The 18,475-nt window shown below is 36.5% G+C and overlaps 1 protein-coding gene across 13 annotated transcripts in view; it reads left to right on the top strand.

The window, feature by feature from the left end:
• Window positions 1-18,475, top strand: part of dgkza (diacylglycerol kinase, zeta a) — a 124,840-nt gene that overhangs the window by 32,165 nt on the left and 74,200 nt on the right. For 2 of the 13 annotated variants that reach the window (XM_051115967.1, XM_051115970.1), the window contains exon 1: window positions 15,548-15,783. The exons of 5 other annotated variants lie outside the window; for them this stretch is intronic. The gene's annotated coding sequence lies outside the window, so the exon portion shown is untranslated. Of the gene's footprint in view, window positions 1-15,545; window positions 15,784-18,475 lie in introns of those variants that run through there. 6 more of the 13 variants (XM_051115969.1, XM_051115966.1, XM_051115972.1 and 3 more) reach the window with 4 other exon arrangements.

The following is an 18,475-nucleotide window of genomic DNA, read 5'->3' as shown; positions in this document are numbered from 1 at the left end:
AACTGTAAAATGCTCATAAAGTGACTCTTTGAGCAGTTCCAGAGATTGTTTATGTGTTCATATATTGAGGCATCAGGCTGAAAACATTGCGAGCATCACGCGCTTCAGTATATGTGTAGTAAATTAAATTGCACACCTGCTCCATACATTCACACAGAGACACGCAGAATGTGCAGAATTCATATTTAAAAAGTCTTTTGTGGTTTAATATTCACAGACACTACTCTGTATTGCATTTTGATTTAATTATAATGACCTATGTTTGATTTATTCATCCAAAATTTGGCAAATTCTGTTACATTCTGAATTATACAATAAATTCAATTTTTATGACTGGATTCCGTGATTCCATCCGTGTTTTCCACATTGTGAAAATCATAGCGCCCTAGTTCAGTAAATGAATCAGGTGTTCAGAATTCAGTACTCTCTAGGCTGCTAATGATTCAGTGAGTGAGTCGTTCAACAGACAGAGTTAAACTTATAGCTCAAGTGTTGCAGACAAGGTCTTGAGTGTATATTTTGTAATGAAATGATGTCATATGTTACCTGCTGTATGCAGCTGTGATTTATTTTTTTATTTTTTTTTTTTTTGGTGTGGTGTCAAACAGGCAGGGCTACATTTATGCCAGAACAAGACAGATCCACCACCTCCAGAACTGGATCTGGCACCAGTTTTAGTTCAACTCCCACACCATACGCCATTGTACGTTGTACGCTAATTACTTGTATGCATTTCTCACTAAAAATAAAGCACTTATTTACATTGTCAATAATGCAATTTTGTAAAAAGTGTTTTTTGTATTCACAAAACAGACAGTCTGAAAAATCACATTTATCGACTCAAACACACTTTTTAGAAAACATTGTCAGTTCACCTTTTGTGCAGTTGTCGAGATATAATCACAAACGGACTATAATCCGCAATGCTGTCTACCCTGTTTGCAGTGCAGGCCACTTGATTTCAATGGGAGTGATGCTTAAATGCACTGTTTTGTTGTGGCACACTTCATCACGTTCTCGTCATTTTCTTGAATTTGTTTCATATCAGTGCTAAGTAGTTGAGAGTGATAGATGAATAAAGGAGAATTAATCAAGCATGCTTTCCACTGTCTTTTTTAGAAGTACTTTTATTTCTCAGTGTGATTTATTAGGGAGTAAGAGATGAGAAAGGAGGTAGGGAGGCTGGACAAGAAGGACAGAAAGTGCACTTGGAGTCATTTGAGGCATTAGGATCTAGCTACAGACTCCTGTGTGTTTGACAGCACGTTCAATTTCTCATTTTAAGCAGAGAAACTCTTTGTTCTTGAAGCTGGACTAAGACCAGAGCTTTATTTTGCAAAAAAGAAAAGAGATATGAGAGATGAGTGTAATGGTCAGTGTGAAACTGAAGATGATCTGTCCTTTCTCCTCTCTGTGTGCTGTTCTCTCTCTGTCTCTCTCTTTCTCTGAGCTTCACTGCACGATGGCCCCTTCAGAACCACAGCAGAAGCCAGAAAACTGAGCATCCATCTGTCAGCACCTCACGACCTGGCTCTCCCTGCCAACTGCCCTACTTTACACTGAGAGAGAGCTGGAGTGAGGGAAAGCGGAGGAAGGGTTTTGTCAGTTCATTTAGAGTCAGTGTGTGTTTATGTCTAATAATAACCACATCTTGCAAATGTCTGTCTGTGTGCTGTGTGTAAATGTGTATGTGTAAGCTAGCTCAACAGATTTGAGTGCCTGATATGTGGTATGGCAGTTAGACATCGTAAATGTGTGGATGCACACACACTATGGGCTGCAGTGGTGTGTCTTTTCCTTAACCTCAGAGAGAGAGAGAGAGAGGGAGTGAAACTAATGAAGGAAGGCAGTTGTAAAGCGCAGACACTGTGTTATTCTGTCAGTGTTGAGCGGGAATGCAGCATTATATCAAAGCCATACTGCCAGTAACAATCCTGACTTGCATGATGTGCTAGGTGAGAACACTTAAAGGGGACATCGGATGCCTATTTTCCACAAGTTGGTATGATTCTTTATGGTCTTCGTGAAATGTCTGCAACATATTTTTGGTTAAAATTCCTTAACGGTCGAGTAAAACAAGATGTCAAAAACAGTTTTGCCATTTCAGTGCATGTCTCTTTAAATGATAATGAGCTACTGCTCACTCCGCCCCTCTTGCTTTTTTTGTGTATTTGATGGTGTATTACCATCAGAAACTAACTAATCGACTATTTCCTCAGTGGCTCTGATGTCGGGACCTACAAAACACCTGCATTGCTTACGAGACAGTGTCATCGCTACAGCTGTTTAAATGCGGAGGAAATGACGGACAGCGTACAACAGGCTGAGAGTGTAAAGATGCTAATAAGGGACAGTCCGTCAGCAGTTGTGTACAGGGCCTGAGCCAAAAAAAAGTCGAAATATAGTAGGGCTGTCACTAACACCGTGTCCTAACTACACGCGACGCTGCGACAGGCGATAAAAGGTATCTTTTCCCTGTTAATCTGAGTTTTTTTACTTGTGATTTTAAATGGGTTTAATATGTGGAATGCGCCACTTCCGGTATTTTGCCGATTACTTGACACAGGCACAATGCAGTTAAGGATTTTTAAAAAATCGAATACTCGAATAGAATCAAGAAATTGTTCAAGTCCTAAAATACACTACCATTCAAAATTTTGGGGTCATTTGGGGTAATGTATTGCAGTAAATTGTGAATATTGTGAAATATTATATTGTTTTTATATAATTCAAGTTCAAATGAATAGCATTTTTGTTAAATAAAAATCTTTTGTAACATTGTAAATGTCTTACTTTTGAATGGTATGATGTAAATTCCTTAAAAAACACCAGTATACTATATTTACTATTAAATATGGTACATTTTTTATGGTTTGGCTAACTGTATTGATTTCTAACAGGTAAAGAAACTTTTTTTTTTGATAGGCAAGTCACTTGTCTTACTTCTATAGTGCAGACGGCACCATACAGCAGCCGAAGCGAGAGGGGGCGTAGAAGCATAGCGCTGGGAGCCGCTCAGAAAATGTTACCTGCTAGGTCACTATTCAGTTTCACTGAGAGGGGTGGAACAAATAGTGGGCGCAACGCTGTGAAAATTTTGCAGTTAAGTGAGAAAAATGCATGTGTGGGCGCCCCAGAGAACACTGCCGCTCTAGGATATCGCCTATACCAGAACCCTACCTCTGCTTCTTACATAGGTCTTGTGCTGCTAGAGATCTAAGCACAGATCCTGCTCAGTAGCTTTTTTTTCTCTTTAAAGGGAGCATCAGAAGTTGGTATGATTCTTTAGGGTCTTCATGAATTGTCTGCAACATAAAAAAAAAAGGTGAAAATTTCTCAATGGTTGTGTACAACAACACCCTTTTTGCCTTGTCAAAAACAGCTCTATTAATAGCAACATGTTTTAGTGCATGTCTCTTTAAATGATAATCACCATGTGTGGCACCATCAAACACACCAACACACCGAGCATGGAGAAAATGGCAGAAAGCATACAACTTGTTGAGGGCGGAAATATGCTAATACAAGAGAGTCTGTCAGCAGTTGTGGGTGGGACCTGAGCAGTATAATGTCATACTGCTCAGAAAATCAAAACGGCTTGATAATTTGAAACTGCTTAGGTTTTTTGGGCATTAAAAAAGAGTGAATGGATTTTTATCATTGTAGAGTGGTTGTTACACACTAAAAGTGAATTTTGCATCTGATGTCCCCTTTAAATTTTGATGTATCCATAACACTTTATGTTCTGATTTCTAAAAACAAATTTTGCCAAAACCCAATTTTTTGTTGCATTTGCCACTTAGATAGAACAGTATACAGTAAAGCAGGAACTGGATTGCCTATGTAACAACCATCTTGGTCTGCTGCTGGAACATGGCTGATAATGATTCTGTGTTCTAAAGTACAAGAGCTCTTAGATAATGGATTAACCTACCAAAACCTGTACTGCCTGATTTAGATTAGGCATGAAGTGCTTTATGGTTTTATATCACTTCGTGTTGTACTGATGAACAAAAGCATCAACTAAACACACACAAAAGAAGAACACTACACACACAGAGAACGTCCCAATCAATGAGCTGACAAAAGTAGTAAATCATTGTTCACCATTTGTGTTTTATAACAGCACGGTGTGTTTTCTTGTGTGTGTGCACTGGTGGTTGTGTGCTGTAAGTTAATGAGACGGAGGTTAGGGTTCAAACTTTTGTCTGTTCACTGTCACTCTGTACTCTTATCTCATTTTTTAGCTACCGCGCTCTTTCAACCTGAAGTAATTGAATATCTTGCACTAAAGAGAATAATGTTCTTTGTCATGACTTAAAATAATTAAAACAACAGAATGGTTTAAATACAAAAATAACCTGTCATTTCAAGTAGCTGATTTTTAAACCTTTTTCCTAGTAAAAAGTTTTATTTAAAATAAATGGGGATATAAGCTTAAAAAAGGATACAAAATGTCTATAAAGTGTCCCATATAACTTATGCACTGTATTCCAAGTCATATGATGGCTTTGTGTGGCAGAAATTTAAATTTTCCGTTCAGTTGCTTTTACTGTACTTATCATTTTTCTAATCTAATGTGGTTATTCATTGTAAATTTGGTAATACCTTTGATATTATTTCATATGTTCCTATTCAGTAGAAGCAAAGACATGCTTTCGTAAACTGTATTGTTAGTTTACTGCAGATATCTCATGCATGTAACATCCGTGCCGTACAGCACATCCTATTTAGATCTAAAGGGTGTAGATGAGTTTAAAGCCATATGCACACAATCATACACTAAAGTCTTTTTGTGTGTTGTGTGTTTGAGCACACCTGTGTTGGTTTAGGCCGAATGTAAGAAGAGGTGTGTCTTTTGCGTTAATCACAACATTTCTGCCTGTCTGACAGGTTATGTGTAAAAATAAACACCATCTCCTTACTGACAGTCTACAGTAGAATAAATATCAGTGTTGTAGAATCAAATGTGATGTTTGGAAATGTTTGAATTACAGCTGCTCTAATCATTAAAAGAAATCACTTGTGTTTGGACAGTTTGATTTCAAACTAATCAATAGTCCTTTATTTTTTTCCCTCAATGGTTCTCTTAATGGCAAAATCATCTGTCATAGTTAAGTATCCATGTCTATTTGAAAGCATCTGTTCTGCTGACACAGTGGGTAAAAGGGTGATCTTGTATCCTTTCTGTGTGTGTGTGTGTGTGTGTGTATCAGGAGTAGAGTGCCTGTCCTTACTCATTTTTATTCCTCTTTTTTACCCTCCCGCAGGGTTTTCCCTAGGGATACACCGAAATTAAAATTTTGGTATGCACTTGGCCAAAAACTGAAGTTCTATGCAGCAGAATCAAATATAACTTTTTAACTAATTATCCAAATAATGTATAGTCCTACAAAGCTGTTATTCTCAGAGCATGTGAGCAGATGAGTGGATGGGAGCATCATTTTACCAGTGTTGCCCAGTACAGCTCTACTACAGCATGTTACAGCACAGTAGCACTACTGCAAACAGGAACAAGTAAAATACATAGAATTGTATTTATTTTTTCAGCGGCTGAAAATTCGGTGCATCCCTAGTTTTAGAATTTCAGTAGTCAACACCAGTAGCAGTTCCCCACACTATTATATCACCGCAAAAAAATAATTTTCTATTGAAAATATAAATATAGTTACATGTAAATATTAACAAATTTAGCCTTCAGGTGTTTCTCATTTAAATAAACATACACTAACATTCAAAGTTTGGGCTCAGTAAGAATTTTTTATTTATATTTTTTTAAGAAAATACTTTTTATTCAGCAAGGATGCATTAAACTGATGAAATATAGCACTAAAGACATAATATTTCAAATAAATGCTGTTCCTTATGGAAGCCCATTTCCACCACTGAATAAAAAAATAAAAAAAGGTAATTGTGACATTTTTGTCTCACAATTGTGAGATATAAATTTGAAATTGTGAGTAATAATTCTGAGAAAAAGTTGCAGTTCTGAGAAAGTTACAGTTCTCAGAGAAAAAGTTACTGTTCTCAGAAAAAGTCGCAATTCTAAGAAAGTCACTTTCGATTCTGACTTTTCTCACAATTGCGAGTTTATATCTTGCAATTGTGACTGTTTTTCTCAGAATTAAGAGTTAAGTCAGAATTGTGAGATATAAACTTGTGATTCTGAGAACATATCAGTCTTTTTTTTTTACCCTCAAATTTCGACTATAATTCGCAATTTCGAGAAAATTGCGAGAAAAAAGTCAGAATTGCGAGATATCCGCTTGCATTTGCAAGAAAAAAAGTCTTGTGAGTTATCGATATTCTCACACTTGTGAGTTTATATCACGCAATTATGAGGAAAAAGTCAGAATTGTTTTTATCTTGCAATTCTGACTTTATTTTTCACAACTGTAAGTTTATATCAAGCAATTTAAAAAAAAGTCAGAATTGCTATTTTGTATAATGCAATTCTGAGAAAAAAAGTCAGAATTGTGAGATAAAAAGTTTCAATAAGCTTTTTTTATTATTATTCCGTGGCAGAAGCAGGCTTCTATAGTTCGTTTGTTCTTAATTCATCAATAGAATCTTAAAAACTGTCACGATTTCTACAAATATATTAAGCAGCACAAACATTTTCAATTTTGATTAATGATAAGAAATATTTCTTCAGCACCGAATCAGCATCTTAGAATCTTAGAATGTGTTTTTGTTCAAATACAGTCAATTAAGTCTTGTTGGGTATGAAAAACATCTTTCAAAAACATTTAGAAAAAATCTTACTGACCCCAACCTTGTGAATGCTAGTGTGGCTTGTCAGATGTTTTTTGTTTTGAAGTAATTAATCAAGTAAACATTAATGAATTACAAGCAATTAGTTGTTTTCAGTTTTTCTTGTTAAAATTAAAATATGACTTAATAGGAAGGTTTATTAGGCTACATATGCACAGATTGGATATTTTGATGTACTGTACTGATTTATTTTTAAATACCTCACCAAGACCAACATCTTTGATCAAGTAGTATAGCTACATCACAGTGAAGGGTGTCTGCTCTCCAACACATGGAAACATCGCTTGATACCAAACTACTGGTATTTTTGAAATCACTGTTCTTCCACTGGGAATATCAGCCATCTGCCACTGAAACTGTCTCTGATCCTTTTCCCCATTAAAACACACACACACACACACACACACACACACACACACTGATAGTCTCAATAAGGTCACCAACCACTATATTCACCTGTCACAATCTCTCTGTGTCTATTCGTCCCTGTCTCAGTCTCTCCATGTCTATCCATCCCTCTGTCTCATTCAAGGGTAACCAGGCAAAGATAAAGAGACACAGGGAAAAAGGAGCGAGGGAGCACAAACACCAAAAATAATCTGATTCTCCAGGGCTCAGGCTCTTGAAGTCATAGAAAGTCCTGTCTTTTTGTGTCTGTGGTTCTCTTTGTGTGTGAGGTGTCCTTTTTACATGTCTCATATCGTATTATTTTCTTACCATTGGATCTCTTTTATGGTACCCCTATTGAAACCATGATACTGTGACTATTCTTTCAGCTCCTGAGAAGTGCACCAGTGCCGAGTATAAAACAATTGTGTGAAAATAAACCGAAAATTCTGTTGTCAAAAAAGAGATAGATAGAGGGTTTTTTGTTTTTGTTTTTGTTTTTTCTTTATACTGTCTGCTGACCATGTTTAAAATCTCATTGCTCCATCAAAGATAAAGCAAGGATGCTTGTTAGAGAGTAAACAATCTGGCCTGTTAAGTGTTATTTGTAAGATGGATTGTGTTTATTGATATAACCAGACAGAATCAGGGTGATCAATATCTACCACTTTCTCTGAAGCACGAGATCTTGGTCATAATCAGACCTAGATGAATTTGTTTGCTAAAAGCTCTGCCATTGTACCGTTGTGCCATTGTGATTGCTGATCTTGCAGCAGTCATAAAAAGATGTTGCCTTTTAACAGCATGTTAGCCTCTATGGCCTTGGAGACTCTGTATGTCTGGTTTTGTCTCTAGAGGGTCTGAGTCTCCCTTTTAAATTAGACTAACCTGTGACCAAGGAGCTGAATAAGAGGTCTGTTTGCAGGATGTTGAAGTGTGCTGTTATAATATGCACTGACTTCTGTGTTTATGTTTGTTTGTGGAACTTGTATTGTGTTCACTTTTTTTAGCCAGTCACACATACTTCTGTTTTCTTTATCACAGTATGATGTGGGGTTCCACTTAAGGACACACACGCCTTGCGGTTTGTTGAGTTAGATTAGCATTCTCTTCTAAAGTTGTTGCAATATGCTGTTTTGGTGTAGAGGGTGTGTATGTGTGTGTTTTGCTTATTTATGTGGCATGTTGATGCAGCAAAAGAGAGGCTAATGTTGGCAAGGAAACTGCAGAAGTCAGACAAGCAAAAATGATCAGAATTGAAAAATGTGTAGTTTTTAATGAAAAAGTAGTTTTTTTTCTTGGTATAGTATAAGGCTTTGGGTTAGGGTTTGTTTATACAATAATAAGAATAGCTGTTTTATGAAAATAATAGAGGTCTGTGCTATGTTCACATTTAGATAATTAGGTAAAAATACTGTATAGGGCTGGGTATCAATATAGAATTCCAGGTTTGATTCAAATTCAGACAGTCACTTAGATTCAGTATTATTCTCAGGACCTTAATCTGGTGTGCTTCACGTTACGTTGAGATATGCTGCCATCTGGTGGATAGGTATACGTGTTGCAGAATGGAAATGGTATACAATACCATTTAAATGTTTTGGGGTTTGGGGTTGTAGTTTTTTTTTTTTTTTCCCTCATGCTTATTTAATCAAAAAATACAGTATAAGCAGTAATATTGGGAAGTATTGGCAGCCATTACTCCAGTTTTCAGTGTTGCATGATCCTTTAGAAATCATTTTAATATGCTAATTTGGTGTGTAAAGGGATATTTCATCCAAAAATGAAAGTTCTCTCATTAATTATTCACCCTCATGTTGTTCCAAACCCATAAGACCTTTCATCTTCAGAACACAAATTAAGATATTTTTGATGAAATCCGAGACCTTTCTGAGCCTGCATAGACAGCGACCATCATGTTCAAAGGCCCAGAAAAGTAGGAAAAACATCATTCAAATCGTCCATGTGACATCAGTGGTTTAACCATAATTTTATAAAGCTTCAAAAATATTTCTTGTGCGCAAAGAAAACAAAAATTAAAACTTCGTTCAATAATTTCTTCTCCTCTGTGTCAGTCTTTGATGCGTGTTCTGATGAGGAACCTGGATACGCTGTGCCTTGTTTACAAGCAGAGGGAGACGCACAGTGTACATAAAACACACTTCGTTTTCATGAATATGTTGCTTTTGTTTTCTTTGTACACAAAAAGTATTTTTGTAGCATGACAACACTATGGTTGAACCACTGATGTAATGTGGACTGTATTAATGATGTCCTTTCAGGGCTCAAAGTTTACTTTTCTTTTTAGGAGCACAGTCAAAATTTTAGGAGCAAAATTCTGATGAAAAATTTGCCTTCCCCTTACGAGGTGATATTTGACTCCTTAAAGTGATTTACAGGGGAATTTTGTTACCTTTGTAATGGCATTTTTTCAACTGTATTAAAAGTATGTCATCTTTTATCAAATTTAAAAAAAAAAATATACATTTTATAAGCTTTTTAAAATTTCTAATTAAAACACCAGAGTAAGAACCAGTAGAATAAGAATAAGGTACCAATCAAATGAAATCAGTATTAACACAATTAATGTGTACTACATAGGTGGCACAGAACAACACAAAACTGGCTTGTAGGTGTATTTTCAGGTTTAATGGGGCTCAGAGGTGGCATGAGTGCAATCAAATTTATAAATTCATGTTGACATTAATGTTTTAAATATAAAATTTTGAATATAGGAATATTAAATGAATTACATAAGTGAAAAGATTTTTTAAAAAAGAAACTAAAACTGCCAGTAGGTGGCAGCAAGTCACTGATTTAATTACTGAATCATTCATTCATTTGATTTGTTCGAACGGCTGATTCATTCAGCAATAAAGCAAGTGACTGTCTTTATGAATGGGAAAATCAATCATTGACTCACTAGATTCGTTTAAAAATGCACGTTCATGCATAAACTAAACACCGCCGTGTTTGAATGGAGATGCGCAGCAGCTCAGTTGTGACTTGTTTCAAATTATTTTCGATGACGAAATAGAGCAAAATCAGGCAATAGTGTTATAGTCAGACAATATAGTCAGTCACTTAATATTAACTTCGTTTAACTATTGTATTAAATAAATATCTCGTTTACAAACTTCCTTAAAAAATCATTAAAAGTTGACACGCATCTTAGTTTATGGCGATCTCACAAAGTTTCATTATAAACAATGAATCTTTTATTTACGCTCTCTCTACACTTTGTTTATGAAAGGATTTGTGAGATATGTCTGTGATACATTACTCAACGTTGCAAAAACACAGAGAAACCTTTGAAGCTCCCCTCAGCGCAAACACAAATATGCTGATCGCACAGTCGCACTGGTGATCCTAAATATTTTTTCATAGTTGCACGCAGTAGTTTTCAGTCGCACTGTAGAGCCCTACCTTTCTGGGCTTTGAACCTGGTAGTTGCGTTGCTGTCTATGCAGGGTCAGAAAACTCTAGGATTTTATCAAAAATATCTTAATTTGTGTTCTTAAGATGAATGAAGGTCCTAAGGGTTTGAAACAACATGAGGGTGAGTAATTGACAGAATTTTCATTTTTGGGTGAACTATCCCTTTAAGAAACGTTTCTTATAATTACCACTGTTGTGCATCTTAATATTCCCATGGAAAATATAATACGTTTTTGGGTCAGTTTAATGCATCCTTGGTGAATAAAACCTCAACTTTTAAATGGTAGTCTATGTAACTTGACTTAACTTGACTTAACTGTCAGTATGTGTGATTTTTAAACCTTTAAACCTAAATCTAAGAATTTGTTAGGCAGTCAATCACACACACATCACATCTGTAATGTCAGCTTCTGACCAGCAGGTGCCTCCCTTTCTCAGTGTCTGCAACAACCTGTGTGCTGACACATGGGTGTGAGCAGGAGGAGAACGGCTGATGAGATTGCGTATGAAGATTGAGCCGTCAGCGGATATGACTGACAGCTGGCCTTAGGTGGTAGCTCAGATGATTATCAGGTAATGATGTGCAGTGACACCCAGACAGAAGCTGCAGCAGTTGCTGTGGGAGACGGGTATCCGTCGTCTGAGACAGCACATTCTGTTCACACACGGCGTCTAAATATACAGACAGGTTTTGCTTGTGTTCCTTGTTTGCGTGGTGACTCACACTCCCTCTCATTCCTCCCACTCCTGCACTCAGTGATGGAGTTCTAAATATAATCTCCTTGTCTGGTTTATGAAATGCTAATCTAAAACCCTTCTGTCTTTAACTATCAAGACTATCAAACCACGGTGGCTAATTTATGTGTTGAGCAGTGTAACGTTAGCAGCCACAGAGACTTGAAGCAGCACCTTTACCATATATGGCAGATGCAGACGCACGGATGGTTGTTCATCTAACGGCTCTTTGGTGAAGCATCTGCATAGAACAGACTCTGTTTGTGTGCGCACATGCATATCGACAGAGGCGGAGTGAGTAAGTGTTAGTGTGGGTTCAGGTGTGGGGGAAGGAAGCGTACAGTGTGTGTGTGTGTGTGAATGCATGTGCGACTGTTCACATGCTGTGTTTCAGTAAATGCTTTTTTAGGTTCTGCCCCCAATTACATCTCTTATAGCTCAGAGCATTCATTGTATTACACTACCACTACACTACTATCTTCTCACCAAGCCTGCATTTATTTGATCCTAAATACAACAAAATCAGTAATACTATGAAATATTTGTACTTTTTAAAATAACTACTTTCTATTTGAATGTATTTTAAAGTGCTCCTGTTATGCCTTTTCAAATATCACCTTTCATGTAGTGTGTCATGTAGCTGTATGTGAACATAAACCATATGAACCTTTTTTAATACATAATAGGGGCACTTTAAAATTTAATTTATTCCTGTGATCAAAGTTAAATTTTCAGTATCATTACTCGAGTCTTCAGTGTCACATGATCCTTCAGAAATCATTCTAATATGCTTTTCAAGTTACATTTATTATTATTTTTTATCAATATTTAAAACTGTTGAGTACATTTTTTAGCATTCTTTGATAAATAGAAAAATCCAAAGATCAGCATTTATCTGAAATAAAAAGCTTTTGTAACATTATACACTATACCATTCAAAAGCTTTGAGTCAGTATAATATTTATAGAAATCTTTTTTAAGCAGCAAATTAGAATATTAGAATGATCATGTGACTGGAATAATGATGCAAAAAATTCAGCTTTGAAATCACATGAATTGATTACATTTTAAATTAAAGCTGCAAGCAGTGTTGAAAGGGCCCTCGCCCCCGGGCTCACCACCACCCGGTGGCTTTAGGAAAACCGTTAACGGTGGGCAATATGCATTTAAAGCGGTAAATATAGAAGGAATATGTCAGAGTCATTTATATGTGACAAACTTCCTGTTGCCAACAGGTGGCGCTATGATTATAACTGAATTTTGGTCTTTAGATGTCTTCGGGCAGGACTCGGGTAGATCGGACATTGTATGACTGAGCTACAACACCTTCTAATCCCATGGTGAAACATAAAACACACTCTTAACGAAAACTCAAAATCTTCGCAATTTAACATTACAAAGGCTTTCAGAGTAGACTGACCAAATATAATGTTAATGTCATTAAATCTCTATGAGGAGCTGATTAGAGCGTAAAACATGCCACTTCCTGTTGCCAGCAGGCGGCGCTATGGCTATAACTGAATATGTGAAATGTTCACGGGCATGTGTTCAGGTCAGGGTCTTATCATGCTTGTGAATTTTTGATGCAGATCGGACATTGCATGTCTGAATTATAACAACTTCCTTTTTTATGGTGAAACATCAAACTTTGTCAACGAAAACTCAAGATCTTCGCAATTTAACGTCACAAAGGGCTTTAGATTACATGGAACAAATGTGGTATTTATCTGTTTAAACCTCTAGGAGTAGTTTGTTTAAATGCAGTGCTTGAAAATGGCAAAAATGACAAAACACTTAAATAACAGACTTCCTGTTGGGTTTCGGTCTTTATACGGAGGGACTTTTTTGTAGTTATCGGTGTGTTACATGTGTCTACTGAATTTCACATGAAATATAGCTTGAGGGGCACTACACTGAAATTTTATAGGTGGCGCTATCGAGACACACCCACTTCTGTAACCCATATCAGATGTAAAATGTCACCAATTTTGGCGTGTGTGCAAAGTTTCATGAGTTTACAAGCATGTATAGGCCCTCAAAAATGCGATTCATTTTGAAGAAGAAGAAAAAACTGAGCAATTCCAATAGGGTCCTCACACCACCAGTGCTCGGGCCCTAAATATATTCAAATAGAAAACAGTTATTTTAAATTAGTAAAAATATTTAAAAAAATTTACTGTTTTTCCTGTACTTTGGATCAAATAAATGCAGGCTTGGTCAGCAGAAGAGAATTCTTTAAAAACATTAAAAATCTTACTGTTCAAAAACTTTTGTCTGGTAGTGTATGTTAAATTCTGGGTACAATTTTTGTTGTGGCGGTCAAATTGACCCTAACTATGGTTAGTCCAAGTCATCACAGATTACATTATGAAAAAAACTTTAACATTAATGCTATATTAAATCGTACACATTACAAAAACCTTTAAGCATTTTTTAAATATATATTTTAACATTTTAAAAAGGAAAACTGATAAAAAGCACTTCTTTAATGCTTTACTAGAGCTCAAACAGTAAACCATGGTGAACTGTACATTCACAAACGGATAAAAATATATGCATTTAATGCAGTGCAGGTTTCCCAATTGATAAATATGAATACCTTCATAAGGTAGTTTAGAAACTGACATAAAACAATATATATATATATATATATATATATATATATATATATATATATATATATGTGTGTGTGTGTGTGTGTGTGTGTGTGTGTATATATATATATATATATATATATATATATATATATATATATATATATATATATATCAGGCCTGAGTAGCTATAAAACATGCATAATTGGACATAATCACAATATAATTTTTGTATGCACATTCCACAGTGCATTAAATTGTCAACACTTTGCAGGCATGTACGTGACCCTAAAAGAGAAAAGTCAAAATTTTACAAAAAAAATCATAGGTTAGCCAGTAATACAGAAAACCGAAAGAATCACCCCACAACACTCCAACATAATGAAAGGCTTTTAACCTTCTGTCTTTGTTTCTTAGCAAATTTCAGTTTTTCTTTTGCATTTTGTGAAACAGAAACTCTGAAACTGAGAGCACATGTGTATGTGTGCGTGTTGCTCTGTGTGTGGTAGATGCAGTAAACAGCTCAGTCTGAGATGGGCCTATCAGTCATCATAGGACAAAAAAGCTGTTGCGGTCCAACCACACGGGTAGCGCTCAGACGAGAACACACACACACACACACACACACACATACTGCTTGCGGCAGTGGCATCACACTCTGATCAAAGGGACTGTTGCCGTCTCCCTGTCACATCAGAGTTAAGAAACATGCACACTTTCCCCTGGCACAAACACCATGAGTACCCATGTGTGCGCACACACACTCGCTTTGACACATATACAGCTGGCTTGAGGATGTTTGTGGTTGATGTCCTCCCCATAGGAAACCGGGTGTGTGTTTGTGCGTAAAATAGTAACCTTGCTCTTGGGTTGTTGGGGGAGTCAAAAGCATGTTAGCTGTTTAAAACGAGCCATCTGAGCTGATCGGTGTCTCTTTTTTTTCCTACTCACAATATGCTGTGTTGATTGATTTCACTGTAGCTTTGAGGCACTTTCAGAATATTTGTTGCTACTTTAGTCTCTCTGTCCAACCAAACACAGTGAGTGTGAGTTTGGGACTTGAACTATGTTTGTCCAACCTATGGCCAACAGAGGGAGTGTTTGGGATCATGTGCAGAAATTACAAAAGTTGTTATTAAAAGTAAAGTGAGTTATTGGAAAAAGTAGAATTGAATTATAATATAATTGTATATTGCTTTGGGACTCTAAACAAATTATGTGTTTTAAATGGATTCACAGCACCTTGGAACAATCCAAATCTTTAGGACTTGCCCTCTTTTCTTCTGTGCAACACAAAATAAGAAATATAAGTATTTTTTGTCCATGTAATAATAGGCAAAGCGGTCCAATGTTGTTTGAATATCTTTCATGGAGGCTTGGAACAACATTAGGGTGAGTAAAAGTCAGAAATAGAGTTCCTCTAAATTCTCACTGGCTTGCTAAGGTTGTTTCATCATAAGCTTAATCATTTCTAGAGGCATATGTGTGCATATTTGCTGTGTGTACACATCTACTGTACGTACATGTCAGTGTGTATTCAAACGGAGCGTATCGTTCGACTCTGATCTGCATATATGATATGTGTTTGCGTCAGAGGAAGCATGCTTCGTCAGTAGAATCATGCTGCTTGCTGTCTGTGATCCCTCTCTCTCTCTCACCAGCTCTTTTTGACCCTCCCACTCTCTTAGGACAGACTGCATGCTCTCTCTTTCCCCATCCCCAGTCAACCTTCTTTCTGTCACCATTCTCCTCTTTCTCTCTCTTGTTCTCTTCCCCCTCTTTCTTTTTGCTTTCTCTAAAAGTTATCTGGTGAGGACAGGAAAAGACGTTTGGATGATTTTGACTCCTCCATCAGGTTGTACATTTCTCTGACTCTTCTCTCTTGAGAGGTTTAGTTGATCTAGAGTTGTAGAGTGCAGTGCTGTGTCCTTTAGACTGTGATTTTTGCTAACGGTGTGTGTGGGAGAGAGAGACGTGTTAAATCATCTACGGCTAAGTTGCAATGATTCTGATGTCATTGTTATCTGTCTGATTCTTTCATTATCTGCTGCTGCTGTTGTTAAACAGCATTGTGTTGTATCGTCCTGTGGTTTGTTGTTGTATAAAACCAGTTGTCATAATCTGTATTATATTACTTTCAGAGAGAAAAGAGGATATTGCAAGGTGCTGTTATTAGCAGAACTCTTCCTAGTTGGTGAAACTCTAAAAATAGTGCACTAATGCATGTACACTTGTGCTTATGTGTGTTAATAAGACCTCTTGGTACACCAAAGTTCGACAATAGAGGAAAAGCTTTTAACAGAGTCAAGCAAATGATTAAGCTACAGTGTTTATTTACACACTGACTGTGTGTGGAGAGACTGTAATTTCTAGCCTGCTGGCAAAGAGATAACTCTGATTTTATATGCACAAATTTCTCATTGCAAACTAGATATTTATTTAGAAAAAAGATAATAACTCTGGCTGCCTAAAGCCTAAAATGCTATATAATATATTGTACATTTAAGCAGTATGGTATGAGAAGCTGTTATATGGTGAGTATAGTCATAGTAAAATTTTCACCGATAGGAATGATGCATAGTAAAGTGTTTTCATCAAGATGAAATTGTGATTTTTACTATGGTTGTGTTTTTTTGGCACTTCAGAATGGGGTTTTTAGTACAGCTGTGTGCACACACAGTTGGTGGAAAGTTCTACTAAAGAAGAAAATGAGACCAGCCTGAATGAATGAATGAACGGTGACAGCATGGGAAGAAATGAGAGAGAGGAACAGAAGCTCAGACAGTGTTAAAAACTGAGACATGGTGTGACATAACACTCACATAGCACATATACTCGGAGCACAGGGTTAGTGAATTTAAACTCAGACACTGTTGAAATGTTCATTTAGTCTTTTGTGTGTGTGTGTGTGTGTGTGTGTGTGTGTGCGCGTGATCTTATTTGGATTTTGACTAATCAAACTAGGAATTTACCTATTTTTACAGAGAAGATATTTATTATGAGTTAATACATATATCAATCCAAAATTGGGTTATAGTTGACCCTTCATAGGGAGTTTGATAGACATGTAATCTGACCAATCATAACGCTGATTCTGGTTCTAAGACAGGACAGTAGAACTTTGGTGGACTTGAACTTGAAAAATGGTGTGTATTGATGTCTGTGTGCAGTTGAAACAAGATAACTTCTGATGTTTATTCATGTTATAAGTAGTGAAGAGGAAGAAATAATCAGTTCACATGCTGCTTGAACATTGCAAATCATTTGAATATCATAAATAGAATGCGGTAACTGTCGGGGATTTGTTGTGTCACGCCGTGCCGCATCCAGTGTGGACGACATTAATGTTTATAATGGGTTCTACTGTATTTTACTGTACATAGGAACATTATTCAAAACACTTCTGTAAGCTGATGTGTGAACAGGACATTTCGAGATTCACACCTGTAAGTAAATGCGGTTGTCAATCCCAAAAACTGACAGTGTGAACATAGCCTTTGCTCCACAATATATTTTTCACTGTGTGTGAACATGATGTGTGGTGTGAGAATGCCATGGCTTGACGGATATAGCAACAGTAACAAAGTGGGCCGGGTCTTTGCGAAGGGTCAGTTAAGGACAAAAAAAACAGTTAATCAAAAGAAACAAATATTCTGCATCTATTCGTTTTGATTCTCAGGGTGCATTCACACTTGTAATTCAGTTCTCTTGGTTTGTTTTGTCCAGACCAAAAAAGAAATACATTTGGTTCTGGTCCGCTTAGCGTTCACATTGGTATTTTTGACAGCAAACCTAAAGATTTCAAACCTAAAGGCATAGTGATACATTCACAACATGATAGGTTGGATTGAATGATGTATAGAACTCACCAAACACCCCAAACAAAAGGTGTGTTCGACTTAGTGTCGCTGTGCAGACTGATGGGTGTATGACATCAAAGTCGATTACACCTAATGCCGTTTCATTGTGTGCTCGTTGTTGTGTGTCCGTAGGATTTTATTTTCACCACCTGCGAACTAGGGCTGGGCAATATGGCCAAAAATTAAAATCTCGAATTTAATTTATTTATTTTTCCTGATTCAAGTAACTTTTTCTTTATTAACCCTCTAGTTAAAGAAAATTCTATTCCAAGTGCACCACGCATGAAGTTGACAACATGATGTAAATGCTAACTACATCTTGTACTTATCTTATACAAATTATGTATTAAGAAATAAGAGGAAAATGCTTTAAAAAAATATCAAAGGTCAAGATAATTCAAATTCAAAATGACTGAAGGTGTAACACCAGTAGACTATTATAAAACTATAAATGTTCTGTAAAAACAATGAACAGCAGCTTTCAGCCTGTCGTCATGATGCAAACATGAAATATCAGACATACAGTAGTAGTTCTTCAAAGGTGTTTTATTAGATTGCGCTGCTTTTCCATAGTCTTTTCTGTTGTTTTTCTATGTATGGTGCACACCAGGGTTCAGATGGCAGCGTTCACACTTAATCAAATGAACTGCGCTAACAGAGCAATCGCACCAGTTTGTTTTTATCGAA

This window comes from Labeo rohita, chromosome 7 (assembly GCF_022985175.1).
Source record: "Labeo rohita strain BAU-BD-2019 chromosome 7, IGBB_LRoh.1.0, whole genome shotgun sequence".
In the NCBI taxonomy this organism is placed as follows: domain Eukaryota; kingdom Metazoa; phylum Chordata; class Actinopteri; order Cypriniformes; family Cyprinidae; genus Labeo; species Labeo rohita.
This window is presented reverse-complemented; position numbering and strand designations above follow the sequence as displayed.